Genomic DNA, 13,848 nt, shown 5'->3' on the forward strand with positions numbered 1-13,848 from the left:
GTTAACTTTAGTGCTTCTCAAGTCTGGATAGCAGACCACCTGGAAGTCAGGATGCTATCTGTGGACCTTATAAGATATTGCTATAAATTTAATCCAACTTCTTTAAGCATTTGCATCCATTACCTCAATATGGACTGAGCACCATGTAAATAGAGGGGCATACTAACATATACAAAAGCTCTGCTCAGCATATCTTTCATCTGCCTCAACTCAAGCCCTGTTCCCTCATGCTGTCTATCCTCCCAGCTACCTGTCCTATCCAAACGTTGCTCTCTGGATTAAATGCTGCTGTGAATTGTGTTCTTCTTGGCTGCAAAATTTGGCTTCTTTTCAGAATTTTCTGCCTCCAAGACTGCCTCAGGTTACAATTGCCCTGTTTTGCGTCTCCGGCCCTTCGTGCCACCACTTTCCCTTGTGGGGAAGTGGCTCTTACAGGTGAGACTGAGACAGTATGTTTCATGCCATCAGAGGACTACAAGGAAATTTTCCTAGTAGTTTAAGTGCAGGCACAAGTATGTGACCGTGAAAGAATAAAAGCAAACCATCAATGACACCTGATATGCTTTTCCTAGGTGTCCTTTTTCTACAGGTTCATTTGTTTTGCTGCCTGCCGGCAGTCACTAAAGGATTTAAGAGAAATTTGTGACTGAAAAACCTGAAATGGAAAAAATTTTCCCCATGAACTACTATTGTTTCTGCAAACCAAGGAATGACTGCCACAGATGGATTTTTGTGACAGAACTCCTTGGTGCAAACTGAAGAACATCAGTGATTTGTGGAACCATAATTTGATGAGTTCCAGTTGACTAGAACCTTTTATTAGTGTTATTTATATAATTAGTCATACTGTACTACTTCTTATAGTAAGCAGTTCAGTAAGTTATGTTTTCAACTTACTGTGCAGTATGGGACTTTTATTTATCCTCAAGTTTCCTTGAAAACTAGTATCTTGGGATTTTGTACCTCCCATTAACAAAGTTCCTCTTGGCCGTTGTCTCTCTCAGATGAAATGTGTCTCAGGAGTCAGAAAGCTTTTATGATCTCTCTATAGTTTAAAGATCCCTGATATTTATCTAGAGCTTTATGACTACACAGTTCTTTCACATACATTGTCTCATTCAATTCTTTCACTTACCTTCGCCAACCTCACAGAGTTATCATTTACCTTTTTACATAGATGGATGTTTAAAAAAATTCTGAAGGAGGTAGCATTCACATTCCAACAGCTGTGCAGATGGGGGCAAGCCAGTTCCACCTGTTTCTTGCGTGATATATCTAAATTAATAGACTCCACTCATGGTAGGCATTGAGAGGTTGCCCTGGGTTTGGGATTAGGAGGAAGTGAGGCGGCTTTATCAGGTGACTTGGGCGTGATACTTTTTTTTATTGAGGGGAGGAGTCAGTAGTGTTCTGCCCCTTGAAACTCTGTATCTACTGGGAATTTGCACTACCTGCTTGGTGGATGGGCCTAATACTTTTGCACAGAAATTGCTGATTTATGGTTAGAGCAGTTTGATCTGGCTCTTTGCACTCTTCTTCTTCAAAGGTGTTAAAAAGGTTGCATACATTCTACATATTTATTAATGGGTTATTATACATCACCCATTTATATATATATATATTTTTTTTTTTTTTGAGGAAGATTAGCCCTGAGCTAACTACTGTCAGTCCTCCTCTTTTTTCCTGAGGAAGCCTGGCCCTGAGCTAACATCAGTGCCCATCTTCCTCTACTTTGTATGTGGGATGCCTACCACAGCATGGCGTGCCAAGTGGTGCCATGTCTGCACCCTGGATCTGAACTGACAAACCCTGGGCTGCCGAGAATCAGAGCGTGCGAACTTAACTGCTGTGCCACTGGGCCGGCCCCTATATATATATATATTTTTTTTTAAATATTGGCACCTGAGCTAGCATTTGTTGACAATGTTCTTCTTTTTTTTTTCCTTTTCCCCAACTTACCCCAGTACATAGTTGTATATTCTAATTGTGAGGACCTCTGCCTGTGGTATGTGTTACGCCGCCTCACCGTGGCCTGATGAGTGGTACCATGTCCGTGCCCAGGATCCAAACTGGCGAAACCCTGGGCCGCCAAAGTGGAGCACATGAACTTAATCACTTGGCTATGGGGCTGGCCCCTATAATTTTGTTTTTTAATAGTGAGAAAAAATATTATTTTGAACTCAAGTCAAAAATGGCAGTTTCAGCACAAATCCAGGTTTCTATAGCAAATTCTTCTTCCTCATTTTTCTCTGGTTTCTCATTATAGTATTCCTTTTCTCTATTTACATGAACTGCTGAACGTTTTTGCATGGCTACTGTTGTAAGGGTGTTTTATTTTATTTTGTAAGGGTGTTGTAAACCTTTGAAGTTTGTGGATGATCTTGTTGTATTTTGCTTCTTTCAATTTTTTCCCAATATAAGAATGTTGTGGAAGGGATGGGCAAGACAGAACAGTCAGCAGCTCATATGGCATTCCCTGCTAGTGGGTAGTCAGGCCAAGATAGAAGGCACCAGTTACTTTTTTAGTATTTAAAACCCAGTCCCACATGTGGATATGCTGGAGCTGACCTTCTAAAAGACTATGAAAAGGGCAGTTTTGGGGTGTATTCCTACTTTCCTTGTTTAATTTCCCTCCCACATCTAGCCACACTGCTTGCGCCAATCAGAGAGCCTATGGGCCAATGACAGAGGACCTTTTTCTCACTTAGCTGCCTGATATCCATAAAGGTGTTAGCAGATTAAAAGGCTTAAAGTATTACCACTCACAGGAAATACCTTACCATTTTAAAAGGGGATTCTTAGAAATGAAAAAGACTTCAAGATCCATGGTAATGAATTTTTAATGGTAGAATTTTGAGGATAGCTATTTTTGTTCTGGAGAAAAAGAAGGTGGCCAAATACTTGCTTTGTGTATTTGTTACAGTGGCCTAACATCCTTGGTAAGCAGGGAGCATACACGCATGTCCCGAGGTAGATGAATTCTGCTCCTTGCATGCCAATTTATAGTGATGCTTCCACAGAGATTCTAGTCTCCAGAAATAGAGCCAGTAGACTGCTGCAGATGGCTCATACTATCTCACAAGAGCTGATTGTTGAAGTTTTAGGAGTTTTGTAAGCTGGTTTCTAAACATACTTATCATTAGAAATTAAACTATATCAACTTACAATTAAATAAATTATGTTCAAAACAAAGTAATACTTAAAACTCACCACTTTGCAATTATTTTACTGTAATCTATCCTCTTCAGGTTATTTACATCTATCGTATCTCTACAGTGGAAATATTACATATATTAGTAGCTTAAAATTGTCCATAGTGGGAGTATTTACACCACACAAATTGGCAAAATTCTGGAAGTCAGGGCTGAATTTATTGTTTTATTGATGATCCAAACTTAAATAAATGATAGCCAATTATACTTCAAAAAACTGGAAAAAATAACAGGGAAAATGTTAATAATACAGATTAAACTTAAAAATATGTCATGTAGAGATTTCTGCTTCTGACCAAAATGGAATAATAGGGACTGAATTTTACCTCCCACTTGGAACAACCAAAAGATGAAACAAAACATATGACACAATGGTTTTTAGGACACTATACATAAGCCAATGAAGGACAGTTGTCCCTGAGAGATGGGAAACAAGTAAGGAGAATTCTATGATTGTCCAAGCTTACTGCCTTGAGAGAGTTTCCAGGCCATGGTACAGGGAGAGGGAACTGAAGAGGAGACTGGTGAACTCCCTGTAATGAGGAGCTAGAGCTAAGAGCCAAGGGAAACCAAGGCAGCTAGTGATCACAGGATATAGTATTGGATAAGAAAGGGAGTTTCATGGAGCGAGAACTCCATATATCTGCTTAGGGTCCCTCATAGGTATTAAGGAGAATACTGATCAGTACATGTATATGAGAAGACAGTACAAAGCTGGAGAAAGAACCACTTGAGGGATTAGATGTAAAATTACCTGGTGCTCATACAGAAAGGGGAATTAGATCTTATTGCCACTAGCCAGACTGGAAACCTTCATACATTATAGGGCACTAGGGAGAAAGGTCTTACCTAGGTTGTTGGAAATAACTAGCCCTAGACTAAACAGATCTCTGGTTCCCTATAAAAAAATTTTAAAAGGAAGACTGGAAAGGATTGTTCTGTTTCCAGGTATCCTACCTATGTCCCTAACAAAGCTGAAGAATATTTATAGGAATATGAAAATACCCAGCATGGGAGAAGCACTTCTGGCATGGTGGCTTAAGGACTTCTGAAAATATGATCCTCCGTAAAATCAATGAGAACACTGGGAAAAAAATTATTAAAAGTGACATTTTCAGAACTCTGGAAATTAATCAGAGGCATGCAACAATTTGAGAATCATTTATTCCAGAAAAACAGCTAAATCTCAGTAGAAACAGAATGCATTTCACTTGCTCTAGTCCCATTGCATACTCGAAAGATTTATGGTAGCCTTGAAAACCTATCTGCAATGTCAGAACCACAGTAACCGAAAAAAATCAGCAGTTTAGTTGCCATTTCAGATGACAGAATGGGTTGGATGTCCACAAAAGCCCATCCTCTGAGAATTATCACTATTTGACCTGTCTGGTAAATCTCTGGAAAAGCTCCATTCTCAGGGTTTGTCTTTATTTGACCTTGCTTCAGAGCTTTCTCAATGAAGAAAACCCTCTCCCCAGGCTGTCCAAAAAAAATTATCTACAATTGTTTAATACTATAGTTCCCTGAGGCAGTTAGGGCAAACAAGAGTCTGGCCAAAAACTTATAAGGAAAATATGGGGAATGAGCTGTTGATAAAGGGCTTTGAAGAGCTCTCAAATTTTCCTTGGACTCTAAAATGTGTTACACATATGCAGTGCTGTGTGTATGTGAAGAAAAGATCTGAGAAGGGCCTAATCTCTCATATAGGACTGACCTTGTGTCTCTGCACAATCAAGAAGTTAAGGTTAAGGCATAATTGTTAACTGCCTGCCAGGGCATTGAAGGCTTGCCCCAACACAGAGCCCCTTGGCAAAAGCTGAGAGAATTAGTAGTTCAGGGCATTTAAGGAAATCTCTGTCCAATCATTAACTGACCACTAAGCTAACTGAGCAGAGACTTCAGTGGCTACACACAACACAGAATAGAGACTTTACAGAATTAGTCCAGGAAATTCGCTAAATAAGCAAACAACAGCAACAAAAGACAACAGTAAACAACAACAGCAACAAACACTGGATAGGGGAGTAATATGACTTCCACAGCTGCAACACTATATTATTTGAAATGTCCAGTTTTCAACAAAAATTTCTGGGCACATAAAGGAATAGCACAGTATGGCCTATATACAGAAAAAAAACCAGTCAATAGAAAATGAACATAGTTAGAATTAACGTAGTTAAAATGTCCATACTTCGTAAAGCAATCTATAGATTCAATGCAATCCCTATCAAAGTTCCAAGAACATTTTTCGCAGAAATAGAACAAAGAATCCTAAAGTTTATATGGAACAACAAAAGACCCCAAATAGCCAAAGGAATCCTGAGAAAACAGAACAAAGGGGGAGGCATCACACTTCCTGATTTCAAAATATACTACAAAGCTATAGTAACCAAAACAGCATGGTACTGGCACAAAAACAGACATACAGATCAATGGAACAGAATTGAGAGCCCATAAATAAACCCACATATCTATGGACAGCTAATTTTTGACAAGGGAACCAAGAACATAAAGTGGAGAAAGGAGAGTCTCTTCAATAAATGGTGTTGGGAAAATTGGACAGCCACATGCAAAAGAATGAAAGTAGACCATTATCTTACACCATGCACAAAAATCAACTCAAAATGGATTAAAGACTTGAATGTAAGACCCGAAACCATGAAACTTCTAGAAGAAAACACAGGCACTATGCTCTTCAATATCAGTCTTAGCAGCAGTTTTGCAAATACCATGTCTGCCCAGGCAGGGGCAACAACAGAAAAAATGAATAAATCAGACTACATCAAACGAAAACTCTTCTGCAGAGCAAAGGAAACCATCAACAAAACGAAAAGACAACCTAGCAATTGGGAGAAGATATTTGAAAACCATATATCAGATAAGGGGTTAATATCCAAAATATACAAAGAACTCATACATCTCAACATCAAAAAAACTAACAACCCAATTAAAAAATGGGCAAAAGATCTGAACAGAGATTTCTCCAAAGAAGATATACAGATGGCCAACAGGCATATGAAGAGATGTTCAACATCATTAACCATCAGGGAAATACAAATCAAAATTACAATGAGATATCACCTCACTCCCATCAAAATGGCTATAATTAATAAGACAGGAAACAATAAGTGTTGGAGAGGCTATGGAGAGAAGGGAACCCTCATACACTGTTGGTGGGAGTGCAAAGTGGTGCAGCCACTATGTAAAACAGTATGGAGTTTCCTCAGAAAATTAAGAATAGATCTACCATATGATCCAGCTATTCCACTGCTGGGTATTTATCCAAAGGACTTGAGAACACAAATACATAAAGATACATTCACCCCTATGTTCATCACAGCATTAGTAACCATAACCAAGACTGGGAAGCAACCTAGGTGCCCATGAAGGGACGAATGGATAAAGAAGATGTGGTATACAATAGAATACTACTCAGCCATAAGAAATGATGAAATCCAGACGTTTGTGACAACATGGATGGACATTGAGGTTATTATGCTAAGTGAAATAAGTCAGAGGGAGAATGTCAAATACTGTACAATTTCACTCATAAGTAGAAGATAAAAACAACAGCAAACACATAACAACAGAGGTTGGATTGGTGGTTACCAGAGGAGAAGTGGGGAGAGAGGAGGGTACAAGTGGTGTTTAGACACATGTGTGTGGTGATGGATTATAATTAGTCTTTGGGTGGTGAACATGATGTAATCTACACAGAATTTGAAATATATTATCATGTACATGTGAAAGTTATATAATGTTATCCAATGTTACTGCAATAAAAATAAATTAGGAAAAAAAAGTAAATGTCCCAAAGGAGGCCCAAGAACTGGACTCCTAGAGGAAGACTTTAAGTCAGCTATTATAAATATATTAAATGAACTGAAAAAAAGTCTAAAGAATTAAAGTATGAGAATACTGTCTTACTGAACAATCAACATCAATAAAGAGATAGGAATTACAAAAACACCATAAAGTTTGAAATTGAAAAGTACAATAACTGAAATGAAAAGTCCACTAGAGGAGCTTAACAGCAGATTTTGAGCTGACCAAAAAAGAATCAGTGTATGTGAAGATAGGTCAGTTGAAATTAAATCAAAAAGGAGAACAAAAATGTTACAACTAACATAGATTTATACTGTCTTTTAATTTACCTCTGTAGTTCTTTTAATTATGCTCTTTATTCTTTCATATACATTCAAGTTACTGTATAGTATCCTTTTATTTCTTCCTGAAGGAATCCCTTTGTTTTTTCTAGTCTAATCAGGTCTAATCGGTCATCAGTCTCCGTTTATCTGGGAAAGTCTTCATATCTCCTTCACTTTTGAAGGATAGTTTTACTGGATATAAAAGACTAATTTAGCATGGGGAACATAAAGAAAATAAGAATGTGGAAAAGTGAACAGAGCCTCAGAGACTTGTAGGACACCATCAAGTGCACCAACATACACATAATAGTAGTCTCAGTACTAGAGAAGAGAGAGAAAGGGGCAGATGGAATATTTAAAAATAACGACCAAAACTTTCTCAAATTTTATGGGAAAACATTTATCTACACATCCAAGAAACTCAACAAAATTCATGTAGATTAACCTCAAAGAGATCTACACTTAGACACACTATAATCAAAATGTCAAAAGACAAAGAGAGAATCTTGAAAGCTGCAAGAAAGAAGTGACCTATTACATAATGTTTCTTCAACAAGATTAATGACTGACTTTTCATCAGAAACAGTTGAGGCCAGAAGGTAATGGGAGACATAGTCAAGGTGCAGATAGAAAAATACTGTCAATAGAGAATTTTATATCCAGTAAAACTATCCTTCAAAATTGAAGGAGATATGAAGACTTTCCCAGATAAACGGAGACTGATGACCGATTAGACCTGATTAGACTAGAAACAACAAAGGGATTCCTTCAGGAAGAAATAAAAGGATACTATACAGTAACTTGAATGTATATGAAAGAATAAAGAGCATAATTAAAAGAACTACAGAGGTAAATTAAAAGACAGTATAAATCTATGTTAGTTGTAACATTTTTGTTCTCCTTTTTGATTTAAAACAAAAGTTCATAAGTCAATTATTATAAAAGTATGTTGATGGGCTGATAATGTATGATATATGTAACTTGCATGATAATAGCTGAAAGGAGAGTGGAGGGAACAGAGGTATATTGGAAGAAAGTTTGTATTACTATTGAAATTAAGTTGGTATTAATCCATATTAATTTTTAAAAATTAAGATGTAAACGCCTTAGAGCAGCCACCAATAAAATAACTCAAAATATAGTAAATGAAACAGAAGAGAATTAAAGTAGTACACTAGAAAATATCAATTCAACACAAAAAGGGCATTAATGGAGGAATAGAGGAACAAAAAAGATATGATACATAGAAAACAAATGGAAGACTGACAGACAATAAACTCTACTTTATTAGTAATGACATTAAATGTAAATGCATTAAACATTTCAAATAAAAGGCAGTAATTGGCAGAATGGAAAAAAAACATATCCAACTATATGCGTGTGTATAAGAGACACACATTAGATTCAAAGACACAAATAGGTTGAAAGTAAAAGGGTCAAAAAAGATATACCACTGCAAATAATTACATAAAGGGAGCTGGCTATACTAATATTACATAAAAATGGCTTTAAAACAAAACACATTTCTAAAGAGAAAGAAGTAGTTTTATAATGAAAGGGTCATGAAGATACAGCAATTATAAACATATATGTGTCTAATAAGAGAGTACCAAAAGACATGAAGCAACAACTGACAGAGGTGAAGACAGAAATAGAAAATTGCTGTCAACAATAATAAAGTTATTAATATCATACCCCACTTTCGATAGTGGATAGAAGAAGGAGAAAGAAGATTAACAGGGAAATAGAACATTTGAATAAGACTGAAAACAAACTAGACCTAACAGTCATCTATAGTATCCCCACACAACAACAGCAGAATGCACACTCTTCTCAAGTGCATATGGAGCATTCTCTGGGACAGATCATATACCTGGCCATAAAATAAGACTCAGTAGATTTAAAAGGATTGAAATAATAAAAACTATGTTCTCTAAGCACAATGGAATTATATTAGAAATCAATAGAAATGGAAATTTAGGAAATTCACAAATATGTTAATATTAACACATTTCTAAGTAAGCTATTGGTCAAAGAATAAATCATAAAAGAAATAAGAAAATACCTTGAGATGAATGAAAATGAAAATACAGCATACCAAAATATATGAGATTCAGCTAATGTAATAACTCAAAGGAAATTTATAGATATAAGCCACTACATTATAAAAGAAGAAAGATCTCAAATAAATAACCTAAAATTCCACCTTAAGAAAATAGAAAAAATAAGAGCACACGCAGGAAGCAGAAGGAGGAGAATAATAAAGATTAGAGGAGATACAAATAGACAATAGAAAAACCATGGAGAAAACAAACAAAACCAAAAGTTGATTCTGTGAAAAGATTAACAAAACTGACAAAATTTTCACTACATTGAGCAAGAAAAATATTGAGAAGGCTCAAATTCCTAAAATCAGAAAATAAAGAGGTGACGTAACTACCAACTTACAGAAATACAAAGGATTATAAAGGAATACTGTGGACAATTGTATGCACTGATGGTCAATTTTTTTTTAATTTAATTTTTTTTTTTTTGCTGAGGAAGATTCGCCCTGAGCTAACATCTGTGCCAATCGTCCTCTATTTTGTATGTGGGTTGCCACCACAGCAACCTGGGCCACTGAAGTAGAGTGCACCAAACTTAACCTCTAGGCCATGGGGCTGGCCCCACATGTGAAGGTCAATTTTATGTGTCAACTTGACTAGGCCACAGGTGTGCAGACATTTGGTTAAACATTATTTCTGGGTGTGTCTCTGAGGGTGCTTCTGGATAAGAGTAACATTTTAATTGGTATACTGAGTAAAGCAGATTGCCCTCCCTAAGGTTGGTGGGCCTCATCCAATCTGTTGAAGGCCTGAATAGAATAAAAGGATGAATATAACAAAATTCTCTCTCTCTGCTTGTCTTCAAGCTGAGAAATAAGTCTTCTTCTGTCTTTGAATTCAGACTTGGACTGGAGCTTACACCAGCAGCTCCCCTGGTTCTCAGACTTGGACTTGGACTAGAACTTACACCATTGGCTTTCCTGTTTCTCAGGAACTTGGACTTGAACTAGAACTATGCCATCAACTCTCCTGGGTCTGAAATTGTCAGTCTCCATAATTACATGAGCTAATTCCTTGTGTGTGTGTGTGTGTATGTGCGTGTGTGTGATATGTGTGCGTATACATACATTGTGTGTGGAACATTGGTTCTGTTTCTCTGGAGAACCCTGACTAATGCATATGCCAACAAATTAAATAACCTACATGAAATAGACACATCTCTAGAAAGACAAAGTACCAAAACCTGCCCAAGAAGAAATAAAAAGTCTAAATAGACCTATAAGAAGTAGAGATTGAATTAGTAATTTAAAAACTTCTCACAAAGAAAAACTCAGGCTCTGGTGGCTTCACTATGAATTTTACCAAACATATTAAGAATAATTAACTCCAATCCTTTACAAAAATAGAAGAGATGGGAACAATTCCCACCTCACTTTATGAGGCCAATATTACCCTGATACCAACACCAGACAAAGACATCACAAGAAAGGACACTACATACCAATATCCCTTAGGAAGACATGCAAAACACCTTAACAAAATACTAAGAAAGTGAATCCAGCAACATATAAAAACGATCATATACCATGACCAATTGGGATTTATCCTAGGAATATAAGGATAGTTTAACATATAAAAATCAATACATGTAATACTCTATATTAATAGAGTAAGGGTCAAAAGCCACATGCAAATCTCACTATATGCAGAAAAAGCATTTAACAAAACCCAACACACAAAAACAAACCAACTAACCATGGCTAACATCACATTTAATGGTGAAAGACTGAATGCTTTCCCCCTAAGGTCAGGAACAAGACAAGGTGGTCCATTTTTGCCACTTGTATTCAACATTGCACTGGAGCTTCTAGCCAGAGGAATTAATTAAGCAAGAAAAAGAAAAAAAGGGCATCTAGATTGCAAAGGAAACAGTAAAGCTATATTTGTAGATGACATGCTCTTGTATTAAAAACATCATAAGGAAGGGCCAGCCTCGTGGCCTAGTGGTTAAGTTTGGTGTGCTCTGCTTCAGTTCAGTTTCTGGGCATGAACCTACACCACTCTTCACTGGCCATGCTGTGGTGGCAACCCACATACAAAATAGAAGAGGACTGGCACAGATATTAGCTCAGGACAAGTCTTCCTCAAGGAAAAAGAGGAAGATTGGCAACAGATGTTAGCTCAGCGCCAATCTTCCTCAGCAAAAAAAGAAAAAAAAATTCCATAAGGAATCCACACACATAAACATGATTAGAACTAATAAACAAAATCAAATTTGCAAGATATAAGATCAATATATGAAATCAACTGTATTTACATACATTAACAGTGAACATTCTGAAAATGAAATTAAGAAAACAATTTCATTTACAATAGCATCAAAAAGAATAAAATACTTAGGAATAAATTTGAGAAAACTTCAAGAAGTGTACCCTATGAAAAGTCGCTGAAAAAATTAAATATCTAAATAAAAGGAGATACATCCCATGTTCATAGATCAGAAAACTTAATATTTTTAAGATGCCAATGCTCCCTCAATTGATCTACAGATTCAGTGCAATGCCATTCAAATCCCAGTTGCCTTTTTGTAGAAACTGACAAATTTATCCTAAAACTCATGTGGAATTGCAAGGGACCCAGAATACCCAAAAAAATCTTGAAAAATAAGAACAAAGTTTGAGGACTTACTCTTCTCTATTTGAAAACCTACTACAAGGAAACAATAATCAAAACAGTGTAGTACTGGCAAAAAGATGGACATATAAATCAATGGAATAGAATAGAGATTCTATAAATAAAACCATGTGTTTATGGTAAATTGATTTTTGACAAGGATGTCAATAACATTCAATGTGTATAGAATAGTCTTTTGAATAAATGGTTCTGGGCCAACTGGATAGCCATATGCAAAATTTAAAAAATTAACTCAAAATGAATCAAAGACCTAAATGTAAGAGCCAAAACCATAAAACTCTTAAAATAAAAAATAGGTGTAGGGGCCGGCCTGGTGGTGCAGTGGTTAAGTGCGCATGTTCCACTTCAGCGGCCTGGGGTTCGCTGGTTCAGATCCCCGGTGCAGACATGGCACTGCTTGGCAAGCCATGCTGTGGTAGGTGTCCCACGTATACAGTAGAGGAAGACGGGCATGGATGTTAGCTCAGGGCCAGTCTTCCTCAGCAAAAAGAGGAGGATTGGCAGCAGATGTTAGCTCAGGGCTGATCTTCCTCAAAAAAAAAATAAAAACAGAAAGAAAAAAAATTGGGGTAAATCTACACAGCCTTGGATTTGGCAAAGGATTATTATACAAATGATGGAAGGAAGAAAAAGATAAATTAGACTTTGTCAAAGTTGGAAACTTCTATGCTTCAAGGGATGCTACCAAGAAAGTGAAACGATAACCCACACAATGGGAGAAAATACTTGAAAATCATATACCTGATAAGGGATTTGTATCTAGAATGTATAGAACTTTTATAACTCAATGATAAAAAGGCAAATAAGCCAATTTAAAAATGGGCAAAAGACTTAAATAGACATTTCTTCAAAGAAGATATACAGATGGCCAATAAGCACAAGAACAGACGCTCAATATCCTTAGTCATCAAGCGAATGCAAATCAAAGCAACAATAAGATAGCACTTCATACCCACTATGATGGGTATAATCAAAAAGTCAGATAATAACAAGTGTTGATGAGGATGTGGAAAAATCAGAACCTTCATACACTACTGTTGGAAATGTAAAATGGAGCAGCCACTTTGGAAAATGATCTGACAGTTCCTCAAATGGTTGAAAATAGAGTTAACATATGATCCAGCAATTCCATTCCTAGATATATACCCAAGAGAGATGAAAACATATGTTCACACAAAAACTTGTACATGAATGTTCATAGCAGCTTTATTCGTCACAACTAAAATGTGGGAATCATCTACATGTCCATCAACTGAGGAGTGGATAAATAATATATTGTTATGTCCATACTGTGAAATATTATTTGGTCATAAAAGGAAAAAAAGTACTGATATATGCAACAACATGGATGACCTTGAAAACATTATGCTAAGTGAAAGAACTCTGTAAAAAAAGACTACATAAAAAATACTACATCATAAAAATAATAAATGATTCCATTTTTATGAAATGTTCAGAAGTGGCAAATCTATAGAGCCAGAAAGTAGATTAGTGGTTGCTTAGGGCTGAGAGAGATGGCGAACTTGGCAGATGACAGCTAAAGGGTATGTGGTTGCTTTTTAAGGTGAAGAAAATGTTCTAAATTTTACTATAGTGATGGTTGCACATATCTGTGAAGATAATAAAAAACAGTGAATTACATACTTTAAATGGATGATTTGTATGCATACCATATACAGATTATATCTCAATAAAACTGTTTTAAGATAGAAGTTTGGTATCTGAGGTGAGTAGTACACTGAATGAGAT

At 36.3% G+C, this 13,848-nt stretch overlaps 1 protein-coding gene across 1 annotated transcript in view; it reads right to left on the reverse strand.

Annotated features, from left to right (window-relative positions):
• TRPC5 (transient receptor potential cation channel subfamily C member 5) overlaps positions 1-13,848 on the reverse strand; it is a 271,349-nt gene that overhangs the window by 159,453 nt on the left and 98,048 nt on the right. The window lies entirely within an intron of this gene.

The sequence above is a fragment of the Equus asinus genome, chromosome X (assembly GCF_041296235.1).
Source record: "Equus asinus isolate D_3611 breed Donkey chromosome X, EquAss-T2T_v2, whole genome shotgun sequence".
Taxonomy (NCBI): domain Eukaryota; kingdom Metazoa; phylum Chordata; class Mammalia; order Perissodactyla; family Equidae; genus Equus; species Equus asinus.